General features: G+C 47.5%; 1 protein-coding gene across 1 annotated transcript in view; it reads right to left on the bottom strand.

The window, feature by feature from the left end:
* Nucleotides 1–6,139, bottom strand: part of ELOVL7 (ELOVL fatty acid elongase 7) — a 42,080-nt gene extending 35,941 nt beyond the window's left edge. The window contains exon 1 of the mRNA XM_081880791.1: nucleotides 5,994–6,139. The gene's annotated coding sequence lies outside the window, so the exon portion shown is untranslated. The remainder of the gene's footprint in view (nucleotides 1–5,993) is intronic.
* Between the last annotated feature and the right edge of the window lie 7,111 nt (nucleotides 6,140–13,250).

The following is a 13,250-nucleotide window of genomic DNA, read 5'->3' as shown; positions in this document are numbered from 1 at the left end:
TCTATACAAATACTTAGTACCCAGCCAATGTTGCACAGCCCTTCTCTTAAAGACATTGGCAAACCATGAGAGCTGTTTCTGTTTTTTTAAATAAAACCTATACATCACAGGCATGGCAAGAAGCATAAAGAGAGAGAGAACAAGATAACCCTATCTTCCAAGGTGAAGGGTTCAGGGCTGAGATGGTTAGAGGACTTGTGGGAGGTGAGGGGAGATAGCAGAGGCCATGCATTTGACAGCAGTAAGAGGCAGAAGTTCAACAGGTCAGTTTTTGCCTATCCGTGGAAAGTTGAACTAAACCTTCTGAACATATGCCTGTCACACTGAAAGCATAAAACAAATGGGGGAAACAGTAGCTAATAGTTGCCAATATAAGCATGCCAAATAATGTATCATTTCCAGCCCTGTGGCAATAAGATATGGTTGTGAAACCCATGGTTTAACCTGCTTCCTCCCTTCCTCAATCAGTGAGTTTAATAGGAGCATTATAAGAGATACTGTATCCATCTGGTCCACCTATCCACCTCAATGACATACCAGCCACCTCCCAGATTGACACACACAACGCCAATACGATGCTGGCCATACAAAAGGTGCCTAACAGAGCACGTCAAGTACCATGAACAAGTCAAGCACATGCTACAGGCAACAGTAATTACCTAGCATCTTTCTCAAATTAGGTTGCCCTGTGGAAGGAAAACACCTCCCCAATCCTAAATGTAGCAATTAGCCAGACTGATTGCCAGAATAATCCATTTAGACCTTTGAATCCTACATGCCGTTTAGGGCCTTGTCATGCATATTTGTCATATATGCATTTTTAAGTTGTGAATGCAGCAGACACGTGAAGAACCCTTGTATGGTACTGGAATTATTATAGAGCCTGAATTAACTGCAATTCCCTGTGGCAAATCTAAGACTGCTGGTGTGCACTTTGTAAAAATGCACCTTGGGCACCTAGACCTACAGCATAATCAAGTGTATCCCAACAGCACCTCCATGAGACTGATCACTTTTGTTGCTTTTCCTATTTTGCAGGGCGAGAGACCAGCCTGAGGCCAGTAAATTTCATGGCTGATCAGAAATGTGAACCCAGCTGGACCTCCGGGTTAGCGCCTCTGGTAATGGTGGAATTCCTCTGATCGGGAGGAATTTGCTTCGTAGGAATCCGGGTCTGGCCGCCACGGCGAAGGCGGAGACCCACTAGAAATCACAGGCGGGCGAAGCTTGTGAACGTGGGATTCGGCTGGCACCTTTTGCGCCTCCCCTACTCGCGGGGAAATCCAGTTTCGGGGATCCGGAACGACGTGGGGTGAGCAGCGCGGTGCTTTGAATTGACTGCTTCTTCCACGGAGTGAAGTTGCATAGCTGTTGCCGGAGAGCGCTGACTTTTTCCTGTGGACAATTTGATCTTAAAGCAACTACCCGTGAGTAGAGCGGAGAATTGGATTTTTAAACGTCTTAATTTGGTGCCGAAACGGGGATGTCTAAAACAGGAAGTCCACCTTCCCCTTTTGTAAATAGATTGAAGCAATGAGGATGCAAGCTGAAGTCTCGGAAAGGACTAAATTTCCATCAGTAAAAAATACTAAACCCCCCTTGGTGGCAGGAGAAGAGGGGGAAAAGTTTTGGACTGAGTATACCTGCAGGAGAGAGCGAACAGAGTTAATATACCACCGCTCCGATCCTGGAAATGGGCTGCCAACAGGACTGACCGTGATTAGAACGTTCACTGACAGTTAGTTAAATAAGAGGAATACATTGTTTCCATGGTCTCCGTCTGCATTTAAAAAGGAGTAAAAGTAACAGAAAATTGAAACTAACTTTATTGATTTGAGTTTAAAAGGACTAATACAAATAGAAACTGTTTCCCTCTAGAGGAACTGTTTCCCTCTAGAGGAAGCTTTTGAAACTGTCACAAGAGTTGAGCTGGGGGAATTTCCAGCTGCAAGATAAAAACCTGTGAGATTCTGGGGACCTTGAATCGGTTAAGAATGTTGACAGAAGAGGCCTTAGTGGTTGTATTATGTAAGATAAGTGACTCACTGGAACAGCTTCACAAAAAGGTGGATGTGGTAACTACCAAAATTGACAATTTGGGACAAAAAGTGAACACCAATATAGAAACTATTCAGAAACTGACACAGGAATCTACTTTGACATGGCAAACTGCGGAGAAGGCTAGGGAGAAAGTTATTGCCGTTGAACCTAAAGTAACACAATTGGAGAGAGAGAGAGTCCCAGCCTTACAGATGCAATTTGATGACCAAAAGTTGATGCCTGCTATGATTGAATTTAAAGAAAATCAGATTTCGAGGATAAGAGCCCTACCTGAACTGGAGAAGGAAAGCTTGATAGATTTCCTTACACAGGAATTTGATGACTTTTGGGACTGGGACTTGGGTCAAGAAGAGATTAAAACTGTGAGGGCTCTCGGACTTGGAAGAGGAGGGAAAAAAGAGAAGAACAAAATAAGAGACTGTTGGAAATACCAGAGGAACTTAGAAGAACAACAGTCAAGAGTGGAAATTTTGAAAGACGTCCTGAAATACCTTTCGGATCTTAGATTTAACTACGGAGATTTGGTTGCCCTGTCGAGAAGGAATAAAATCATCTTTAGGTGGGAGTTTCCCCGAGATCTACACTTTAGCCTCAAAGGAAGGAAAATGAAAATAAGATCAGTGGAAGACAAAGTAAAGTTCAGTGGTGCCCCGCAAGACGAATGCCTTGCAAGACGGAAAACCCACTAGACGAAAGGGTTTTCCGTTTTGGAGGTGCTTCGCAAAACGAATTTCCTATGGGCTTGCTTCACGAGATGAAAATGTCTTGCGAGTTCCTGCGGGTTTTTTTTCCTCCCCCCCTTTTTCTAAGCAGCTAAGCCGCTTATCAGCTGATTCGCTAAGCCGCTAAGCCACTTATCAGCTGATCCGCTAAGCCGCTTATCAGCTGATCCGCTAAGCCGCTAAACAGCTGATCCACTAAGCCGCTTATCAGCTGATCCGCTAAGAGCGCTAATCCGCTAAGCCGCTAATGGGCTTGCTTCACAAGACGAAAAAACCGCAAGACGAAGAGACTCGCGGAACGGATTCTTTTCGTCTTGCGAGGCACCACTGTTCATGTATAAATATGAAGAAGACTCGCAGAAGGGACTTGGAAAAGAATTAAGAGCATCGGACAGATGATCACCAGGTTGATGGACTATAGGGAATTGGCGGATATGACTGGCAGAATCCGGGACCAGGGAGAAGAGTCGGTGGAAGAAGATTGGAAAAAGTTTAAAGACTATTTATAAAAATATTGTAAAATTAATGAGTGTTAGAAAAATGTTGGAAAGGAGCTATATGGCTTTAGTAGAAATGTTACAAGGAATTAAGTACAAATAGATTATTAGGGTATTAAAGGGAAAATAAAGTTAAAATATGTTAAGACAATTATATATTAAAGGGAAAAAATAAGGTTAGAATATGTTAAGATAAAATACAGGACAGAAAACAGAGGAAGATGGAAAGGAATTGCTGAAACAGTTAATTAAAGTGGAATACAAAAAGGGAGGTGTGAGGAGGTCGTTGAAACAAGTAAATGAAAGTTAAAATATTGAACTTATTAGATGTGTTTTAAATTGTGTTTGTTTGGTTTTGTTAATTTAATGTTTGGGGGTTGGTGTTGTGTGGTGTTTTTGTTTTGTATTGTATTGTTTTGTTTAATTCTTTGTCTTTCTTTTGCAGTCTTTAAAATGTTAATAAATATTATTTAAAAAAAAAGAAATGTCAACCCAGCTTTTACAACTCCACAGACCACTGGAATGCAAAGTTTTTGGAGGCAGAGGGAGATCAGATAATCTAAATGTAAAACTAGAAAAAAGGACTGGGGAGGAAATAACTTAAGAAACACACTGGTTGGATTTTGAAAATGGCTTGCACCATATTTTACCGCAGGAAAGTTGAAATAAAGGATGGAAAGAAAAACAGCAGCTGGAGAAACAGGACTTAGCAAACTGTTTTATTATTCCTATTGCTGCAAGAATAATATTGCTGCAAGTAATTCATTCATACTTCTGGGGACTGGGCTGGGTTCAGAGCTGGCCAAATGTGTTTTTTCTGCAAATACTGTTTGACAAATGCAAGCGTGGAATTTTTCCCAAGCTCCTCTCCTTAATGAGTGTTCCCTCTCTGCCAATTCGGTGTGTCAGGCCATATCAGTTAATATCAAATAGTTAAGAGTTTCTGCCAGTCTTCACGGGCTTTCAGGCTCTTTTAATCACAGTGGGTGGAGTCTTGGGAAGGAGCCGAAACTTAACCCTTGGTAGTAGGTGGATTTCTCCAGCAGCCGCCACAAAGACAGGCACACAGGAGAGAGGTCTCGGAGCGAAGTGCGTTTTGCAAAAGGCAAATTATGCTTAATCCAGTCACCCCATTCCAGTTGCATTATCCAAGCGTGAATAAACCCCTTCCTACACCCTTCAGGGGTGTGGAGACACCCAGCTGAGAACCACCCAATTCCCAGCAGATTGCCATCACTTGCTCAACGCAGAAAAATGATGTCCCATCGCCTGTTTTCCATCCTCGGTGCTAACTTGTTCTTACAAGTTGCGACTCATGCCAGCCCATTGCAACAGCCTGGAAGGGAAGACTGCAGTCGTGTCTCAGGTGCCAACTACGGATGGAGGCACACAGCCTCCTAAAAGCACTGGGACTCCTCCCGAAGGGCCAAGCGCATCCACGGACACCACTTGCAGGAAGGAAGGCGGCGCAGAGGTGGAGGAGAGCGCTCGCGATTTGCAAGTTCAACAGAGGCTCGAGAGCCCAGCAGGGCTCCACCGGCAAACAAACCGCGCCGGTATCCCTATTTTTCGCCGCCCCCGGGCCGGGCAAAATCACAAGCCAGCGAATAAGACAGGCAGGGCGAGCTCCGAGGCCGCTTCCGTTTTGTAGGTCAGGCCGGGAAACACCTTGGCTTCCCTTCCCTTGGGCCTCGAGCCGCTGCCTCCTTAATCCGACCAGAGCAGCGCTTCCCACGTGTCCGCGCCGGCAACAAGGACCACTGGAAAAAGTGCCCGCGGTTCAAGGGATCCCAAGGAAAGCCCACCCACCCAGGGCGCTCGGGTTATGCCCAGGGGGAGCCGGAGCTGCTCTTCGGAGGGGGGGGGAGCGTGCGCTTCGCATGCAAATAGCCTGGATGGGTGAGGGCATCGCGCCGTCCCCCGCCCTGCCCAAAAGAGCTCCCCCCCCCCACACACACAAACAACCCCGATCTGTCACAACACATCAAGTCCTCCACCAGCCAAGCCATCGCTTTAGTTCAAAAGAAGGAAGAACCATTAGATCAGGATGAGCCGGACCAGAAACTCCCCACAGCGAACCACGCAAGGTTTCTGTTGGGTGTTTTGTTTTTGAGGGGGTTTAGAAGAAGGTTATCAGTGGAACTGCAACGGTGAGAGGAGCAGTGGCGTAGCGTGGGTTGTCAGCACCCGGGGCAAGGCAAGTAATTTGCGCCCCCTAACCCATGGATTTGCGCCCCCTAACCCGTGGATTTGCGCCCCCTAACCCTAACCCCCAGATGTTGCACCCGGTGCGGCCGGCCCCCCCTGCACCCCCCACGCTACGCCACTGGAGAGGAGGATGCCCTACTCTGACCTCTATTGTTATGACTCTTTCTATTATGACGACGACGACGACCAGCCCCAGCAGCCCTTCCCCGCCGTGTCCCAGAGTGAAATCTCCGCACCTCACTTCTTACTGCTGGTGCGCTAAGGGAGCGGACGCTCCTTCTCCACTGCCCTCTTTCCCCGCTCAAAGACCCCTCGGTCCCCACCAGAGAGTCCCTTCCTCGGCTCCATCCTCTCCGAGCCTAAGTCGCTGGCGAGGAAGTGGAGGGTCCGGGGCGGAGAGCGCGCCGTTTCCAGCGCCGTCTCCTCCCCGAGTTCAACAGGCCTTTCCTCCCCGGGGTAAGCGCGCGGGAGAGGGGAGGCGCGGAGCGACGAGAGCCTTACTTACCCTCTTCAGCGAGCCGAGCTCCCTTTCGCGCCCGCAGCAGCAGCAGCAGCCGACGAGCGAGTGCGCTAGAAAAAGGAAGCGGCTGCCAGTGTGCCGCCCCGCGTGGCGCGGCCCAGCCTTGCGCCCGCCCTCCGGGCCGGCCTCGGAACCCGCCCGTGGGATTGGCCGCAGGAAGCAGTGAGTCACTGACTCCCAGCCGCCGCCGCCGTACACACGCCCGCACGTGACGCTGGGGGACCGGCCCTTCCTCTCCTCCTCCCGGCCGCAGCAGCAGGCAGGACAGGTGGAGGGCGGGAGGCGGAGCGAGCGCCCACCTGAGGGAAGCGGCGGCGGCGGCTGCTGCTGCTGCCAGAAGCCCGGACTCCGCTCCTCGGGCCGGGTTGGGCGGGAAGGGGAGCCGAGGAAAGGGCGGCAAGGGCGCCGCGCTTGTTTAGGTCTCTCGTGGCGGACGGTTAAACAAAACACTGTTTTCCAGCTTCAGGGCTGCCCTGCGGTCCAGTGGGAAATATATCCAGCAGACACTTGCCCAGTCTCTCGCCTCTTCGGTGGCCCTGTTGCCACAGACACCCCCCCCCCAAGTGCCCTGTTTTCCAGGGACTGTTCTAGATTTACAAAAGCCATCCTGATTTGATCCCAGAATGTCCCGCTTTTTCTTAGGGCGTTCCTATTATCATTTGAGAAACGTTGGAGGGTATGGAGTTATTGGACCCCCTGAGCCAAGGAGATGTAACTCTAGAATACATCTGAAGGCAGTCCTGGATAGGAAAGTTAAAAAATAATAATAAATGTTTTATCATGTTTTTTTATATGTATGTTGGAATCTGTCCAGAGTGTCTGGGGCAAGTCAGATGGGTGGGGTTTAAATAATGGGGGGAAATGTTGTCATTGTTCAGAGTTCAGGACCAAAAAGAGCTGCCTGCTGTGGAAAAAAAAAGTACTTAATCATACTTGTTTTGGTGTAATTTTTGCTGTTTGCATGCAAGTACAATGCAAAAAGAAAGAAAAAAGTTATGGAAATGCTTCATCTTCAGGTGGTGTTGTCCTACTCTGTCAGACCACGCATTGCTGAACTTGTCCGACAAGTTCCTTTGTAAGATAATGGCCATAGCTTTCTTGCTTTGTTGGCAGCCCATGAGGGGGGCGGGAATATCATGTTGCTTTACAAGTGCCTGGAATCTCTTCATCATTTGGAGGCATGTGTGGCATGCAGCTGTCTTCTACTTTGGCCAAACTGTGTCACTCTAATGAGAGCTTACCAGCTATCTGCTGGAGAGGATGCACAGGATGGGAGGATTATTATTACATGTAGTGGCAATGCCCAGTTGCACAAGACATTGGTGCAAATGTTTCCCAGGCTATTCCTTCCATAGCGCAATAACATCTTCCTCCAGAGTGACCCAGGTCTAGCAGTGCTATTGCACTTTCCAGAAACCATGCAAAAAGTGTCACACAAAACAAAAACCAAATTATCCACCTAGTCACAATGGCAAGTCTGGAGTTGGTCCATCACTGGATATTCCATTCCCATTTCACTCTAAAGGGATGGTGGAATACAACATGGTCGTTGGTAGAAAGTCATAGAACATAATAGGCAACTTTGAGGGGTTGAATCCAATACATAATTCTCAGTTATCTGGTTTCCATTTGATTGATTGATCACAAAACAAATTCAACAATCAATCAATCAAATTATTGTGTAAAGACCTTTACAATGAACAACAGAGAGGAAGAGCAAAGCTTTCCTCTGAAATTACACCACATAACCTCTAAACGTTTACAGCATAAAATTTTTACAGCATAGTTTTATAATTAGAAAGCATTAACATAGCTGAAACGGAGCTACATAGCTGCCAGAGCAAATTTGGCTACCAGCAGCGGCGTAGCGTGGGTTGTCAGCACCCGGGGCAAGGCAAGTAATTTGCGCCCCTAACCCCTAACCTGCCGCCGCTGCCAGCTTCTTCTTGCTGCTGCCTGGGCTGGGGTATTTACGGTAAGGTAGCCACGGCGGCGGGTCCGTGTCAGGTTATCTGAGGCGAGTTGCTGCTTGCCCGGAGGAGGAGGAGGGCAGAGAGGCGAGGAAAATGCAACATGGCCCAGCAGCTGCGGCGGTGGCGGGGCTGTGAGGAGGGGCTGCCTGGCGCACCCTTCGCAGCCCTGACACGTGGGGACCGCGGCGAACGCTGAGAGCCGCTGCCTGCTGGACTCCTTCAGCCCGGACGTGTGCACAGCTCATCGCTTCCGTGAGACATGGGGCTCTGCTACAGCCTACTCCCGAGGCTCTTCGGCGACTCCGGAGGCGGCGAGCGCCCCCCCCCAGATGTTGCGGCCGGTGCGGCCGGCCCCCCCTGCACCCCCCCACTACACCACTGGCTACCAGGTGTGTAATTTGTAGAGCTTTTATTAGCTAAGAATTTGTTCTGTGACAACAAGGAGCAGTTTCTGCCCCCCCCCCCAATCTTATGGACTGGTATTACATGTAAATATTGACCTTTAGTTTAAACATGTATAAAATACTTTTATCTTTTTGTAAACCACTTTGAGATTTTCTTTTACAATCAAGCAGTGATGTATATTATGAAAATAAAAGCTCTCTGCAGGCTCCAGTTGCTCTCAGTGCTATTTTTCTGGGAAAAGAGGTGCCGGAACTCAACATGAACGCCTCCCTTGTTCTCTTATCATGGCAATGGTGCCCACCTGAGAGGTGCTGGAACTGAGTTCTGGTGAGTTCTGTCTGGGGGAAAAGCCCTGGTTGCTCTTGGCCAGGGGTAGGAAACCCAAGGCCCAGGGTCTGGATGTGGCCCAATCGCCTTCTCAGTCTGGCCCACGGACAGTCCTGGAATCAGCGTGTTTTTACCTGAGTAGAATGTGTCCTTTTATTTAAAATGCATCTCTGGGTTATTTGTGGGGCAAGGGAATTTGTTCTTCTTTATTTTTCAAAATATAGTCCAGCCCACCACATGGTCTGAGGGATGGTGGACCGGCCCACAGCTGAAAAAGGTTGCTGACCGACCCCTGCTCTTGGCCATGCATGTCTGCCTCGTGCACCTCTCCTACACCTCTCCCATGGAGTGAGGAAGTCTATCAGCAGCATCTCTTCACTTGCAGCCTTCTTACCCTCCTCTGCAACACTTTCTCCTTCCCTCGCTGGCCGTTCATCTTCCGCTGTTGATACTCAAGGATTGGTGGAATCAATTAGCAGCTGGACCTCAGTCCCAGCCATCCCATTCTTCTCTAAAGAGCTGTCTTCCTCCTTTGCTTCAGCTACCAACTGCTTCTCTTTGGAGCCCAAGCCTCTCAGCTGCTCATCCATTTCCTGGATCCCTTCAGCCTTGGTGTTCTGAAGCTGGACTTCTGGAGAACCCTCAACCCCTTGTAGTATCTGATAAGGCATGGCCCCCACCTCCTCACATGGGATCTCCTTTTTCTTTCCAAGGATGGTCTTAGACTCCTCTGCTTGCCACTCAAACTCTGCTTGCCATCCAACTGCTTGTACTGCTGCTCCATTCATTGGTACATAGCATTCAACTGCTGTTCAAACAACTTAGATTGCTGGCTCTGCTGTTCCATGAGCTGCAGGCTTTGCTGCTGGAGCATCCATCTGAATTGTTCCAGGAGTGTTGCCTTTTCTTCCTCCAGGTCAACTCAGGCACACCTCACTCACAGGTCCTCCTCCAGGAAACACAAATCCCACTTCTAACACCAGTGTTGCACACCACCCCAATCTATGAGTGGTGGGATATTCCAAGGGTTCCAGGTGCTTGCCCAGTGTTTGGTTTCTTTGGAATGAGGGACAGTGAAAATGGTGGTGTTTTATGATATAATATTTATTTTCACATATATACAACCTGAGCCCAAGGTGGAAAGGTTCACAGCCTTAATACCCCTGAAATTATTGCTTCTCTCATAGTCACAGCCTTTGAATCAAGCAGAAATTAAGCACGCCTGTCTCTCTAGCTGCTGCCTGCTTCTAGCTCAGCTCACACACAACTGCAGTAGTTATTGCCCTTCTAAGTACAAGCCAGGTAAGGGCATCATCACTTATTTTGTTATACTAATGCCCTTAGGTCCTTTGGTGGCAACTATCACTATTCTCTCACAAAGAAATTTCCTGGTAGTTAAAACAACAGATTTTAACCCTTGCTGGATCCAGGACTCCAGGAATTAGAAGGGGTTCAGGCACCATACAGACTAACTCCCCAAACTCACAACACTTCCTCTCTCTAACAACACGTTGGATGGCCATCTGTCATGGATGATCTAGTTGAGATTTTTGAATTGCAGGGGATTTGACTAGAAGACCCTCGGGATCACTCCCAGCACTACAATTTTTTGATTCTACAAACAGCAGACTAGCAACTTCCCTGTAGAGAAATATGTTAACAAAGTTAACAAAGACATCAAAACGTACACAGTTACACTTTTAACTCAACACCGGTACAGTAACAGCTTATTCTTTTAAAGCAAGTTTTCTGTCCATCACAATGCACAGGAAGCTCTGGACAGTTTCCTACTTAAAACATTCCCTGCCCCAATTACTAGTATTTACCCATTAAGGTGCCGTTTACCAGGCCTGTGAGCTCGTCTGAGGCCCAGGGTAAGAGTCTTGTTAGAATAAAGTTATAAACTCAAATTAAAAAAGCAGCCTGTCCTGGGGGGGGGGGCAGCCATCTTAGCCCTATGAGGCCTGGGGCAAGTGTACCTGGCTCCCCTCTGCATGGTCCTGCCATTTACTGTAAACAGCCCCTTATTGGGAAATAGCAGGCCAGGAGAGATGCTTTCGGCTGGAAATTAGCCCTGGGACTTAATCTGTATCATGGTTCTGCACTTCTGCTTTTCCTTCCACTGAACTGCAGCTAGCTTAAGTGTACTTTTTGTAAAAGGGTCTGTGTGTGCTTTCTACAAAAGTATGCACATAATATTGTTACACACCAGCCCAGTCTGGTGAGAAATTCCAGAGGACCCATGCACTTTCTCCAGGGTTCAATTTCCTGGGTATGGAGGTCAATGGAGACTGTGGTGTCTTTAAGATATACGGTGTATGGTTTCATAAACAACCTGAGCATTGGGTGGAACAGCTCGCAGCATACACACCCCAGATTATCTTGCTTCTTCAATAGATAGCCACAGATGCACCTTATGCTCAGAAGAGTAACTAAGGAATAACTAAGGAGATAGTACAAGAATACTTGGCTAGTTTAGATGTATTCAAGTCTCCAGGGCCAGATGAACTGCATCCAAGAGTATTAAAAGAACTGGCAGATGTGATCTCAGAACCACTGGCAGTCATCTTTGAGAATTCCTGGAGAACAGGCGAAGTCCCGGCAGACTGGAGGAGGGCAAATGTTGTCCCTATTTTCAAAAAGGGGAAAAGAGAGGACCCAAATAATTACCGCCCAGTCAGTCTGACATCAATACCAGGGAAGATTCTGGAGCAGATCATTAAGCAAACAGTCTGTGAGCACCTAGAAAGGAATGCTGTGATCACCAATAGTCAGCATGGATTTCTGAAAAATAAGTCATGTCAGACTAACCTGATCTCGTTTTTTGACAGAATTACAAGCCTGGGAAGGGAACACAGTGGATGTAGCCTACCTTGATTTCAGCAAGGCATTTGACAAGGTGCCCCATGATATTCTTGTAAAGAAGCTGGTAAAATGCGGACTTGACTATGCTACCACTCAATGGATTTGTAACTGGCTGACTGACCGAACCCAAAGGGTGCTCATCAATGGTTCCTCTTCATCCTGGAGAAGAGTGACTAGTGGGGTGCCACAGGGTTCTGTCTTGGGCCCAGTCTTATTCAACATCTTTATCAACGACTTGGATGATGGACTCAAGGGCATCCTGATCAAATTTGCAGATGACACCAAACTGGGAGGGGTGGCTAACACCCCAGAGGACAGGATCACACTTCAAAATGACCTTGACAGATTAGAGAACTGGGCCAAAACAAATAAGATGAATTTTAACAGGGAGAAATGTAAAGTATTGCACTTGGGCAAAAAAAATGAGAGGCACAAATACAAGATGGGTGACACCTGGCTTGAGAGCAGTACATGTGAAAAGGATCTAGGAGTCTTGGTTGACCACAAACTTGACATGAGCCAACAGTGTGACGCGGCAGCTAAAAAAGCCAATGCAATTCTGGGCTGCATCAATAGGAGTATAGCATCTAGATCAAGGGAAGTAATAGTGCCACTGTATTCTGCTCTGGTCAGACCTCACCTGGAGTACTGTGTCCAGTTCTGGGCACCACAGTTCAAGAAGGACACTGACAAACTGGAACGTGTCCAGAGGAGGGCAACCAAAATGGTCAAAGGCCTGGAAACAATGCCTTATGAGGAACGGCTAAGGGAGCTGGGCATGTTTAGCCTGGAGAAGAGGAGGTTAAGGGGTGATATGATAGCCATGTTCAAATATATAACAGGATGTCACATAGAGGAAGGAGAAAGGTTGTTTTCTGCTGCTGCAGAGAAGCGGACACGGAGCAATGGTTCCAAACTACAAGAAAGAAGATTCCACCTAAACATTCGGAAGAACTTCCTGACAGTAAGAGCTGTTCAACAGTGGAATTTGCTGCCAAGGAGTGTGGTGGAGTCTCCTTCTTTGGAGGTCTTTAAGCAGAGGCTTGACAACCATATGTCAGGAGTGCTCTGATGGTGTTTCCTGCTTGGCAGGGGGTTGGACTCGATGGCCCTTGTGGTCTCTTCCAACTCTATGATTCTATGAGAGCAAGACATGTGTCTGTCTCCAGCTCCTAGCATCCAGCTTTCAGCTCACACCTGCAACAACTCTCCTACCCAGCCCAGGTTTCAGCTATTGCTCTCCACCAAAGGTGATGTGTCATCAGTCCAGGCGAGGGGAGTGGGGAAAAGCCTCACCTCTCTTCCTGAAGAGCACCATTGTCTTACTGCAGCTTCTGCAACCTATCTCCTTCTTTGAGATCCCGATGAGATCCCTTATCAATTAACAATTTTTAGCTAATTGCTAAAAACTGGAAAAAAGAAACTGCCAACAAAAAAGGAATGGCAAAATAAACTGTTAAGAGTATATTGAACTGGCTAGATTAACAGAGGCAATTAGAGATCACACTAGATAAGAATTTCAAAAGGCATGGGGGAAATACAGAGAATACTTCACAAAACAGTGACCTAAAATACATACCTGGACTTGTTTCGATTAATGTCTGCAGGAGGCTTTGTGGACATTTAAGTTATAATTAGAAAAATCTTAATAATTATTCATAAAGGAAACAGT

This window comes from Podarcis erhardii (genome assembly GCF_964252035.2).
Source record: "Podarcis erhardii genome assembly, chromosome: 11".
NCBI lineage: Eukaryota > Metazoa > Chordata > Lepidosauria > Squamata > Lacertidae > Podarcis > Podarcis erhardii.
Note: the sequence above shows the minus strand (reverse complement) of the source record. Positions and strands in the feature narration are given on the sequence as shown.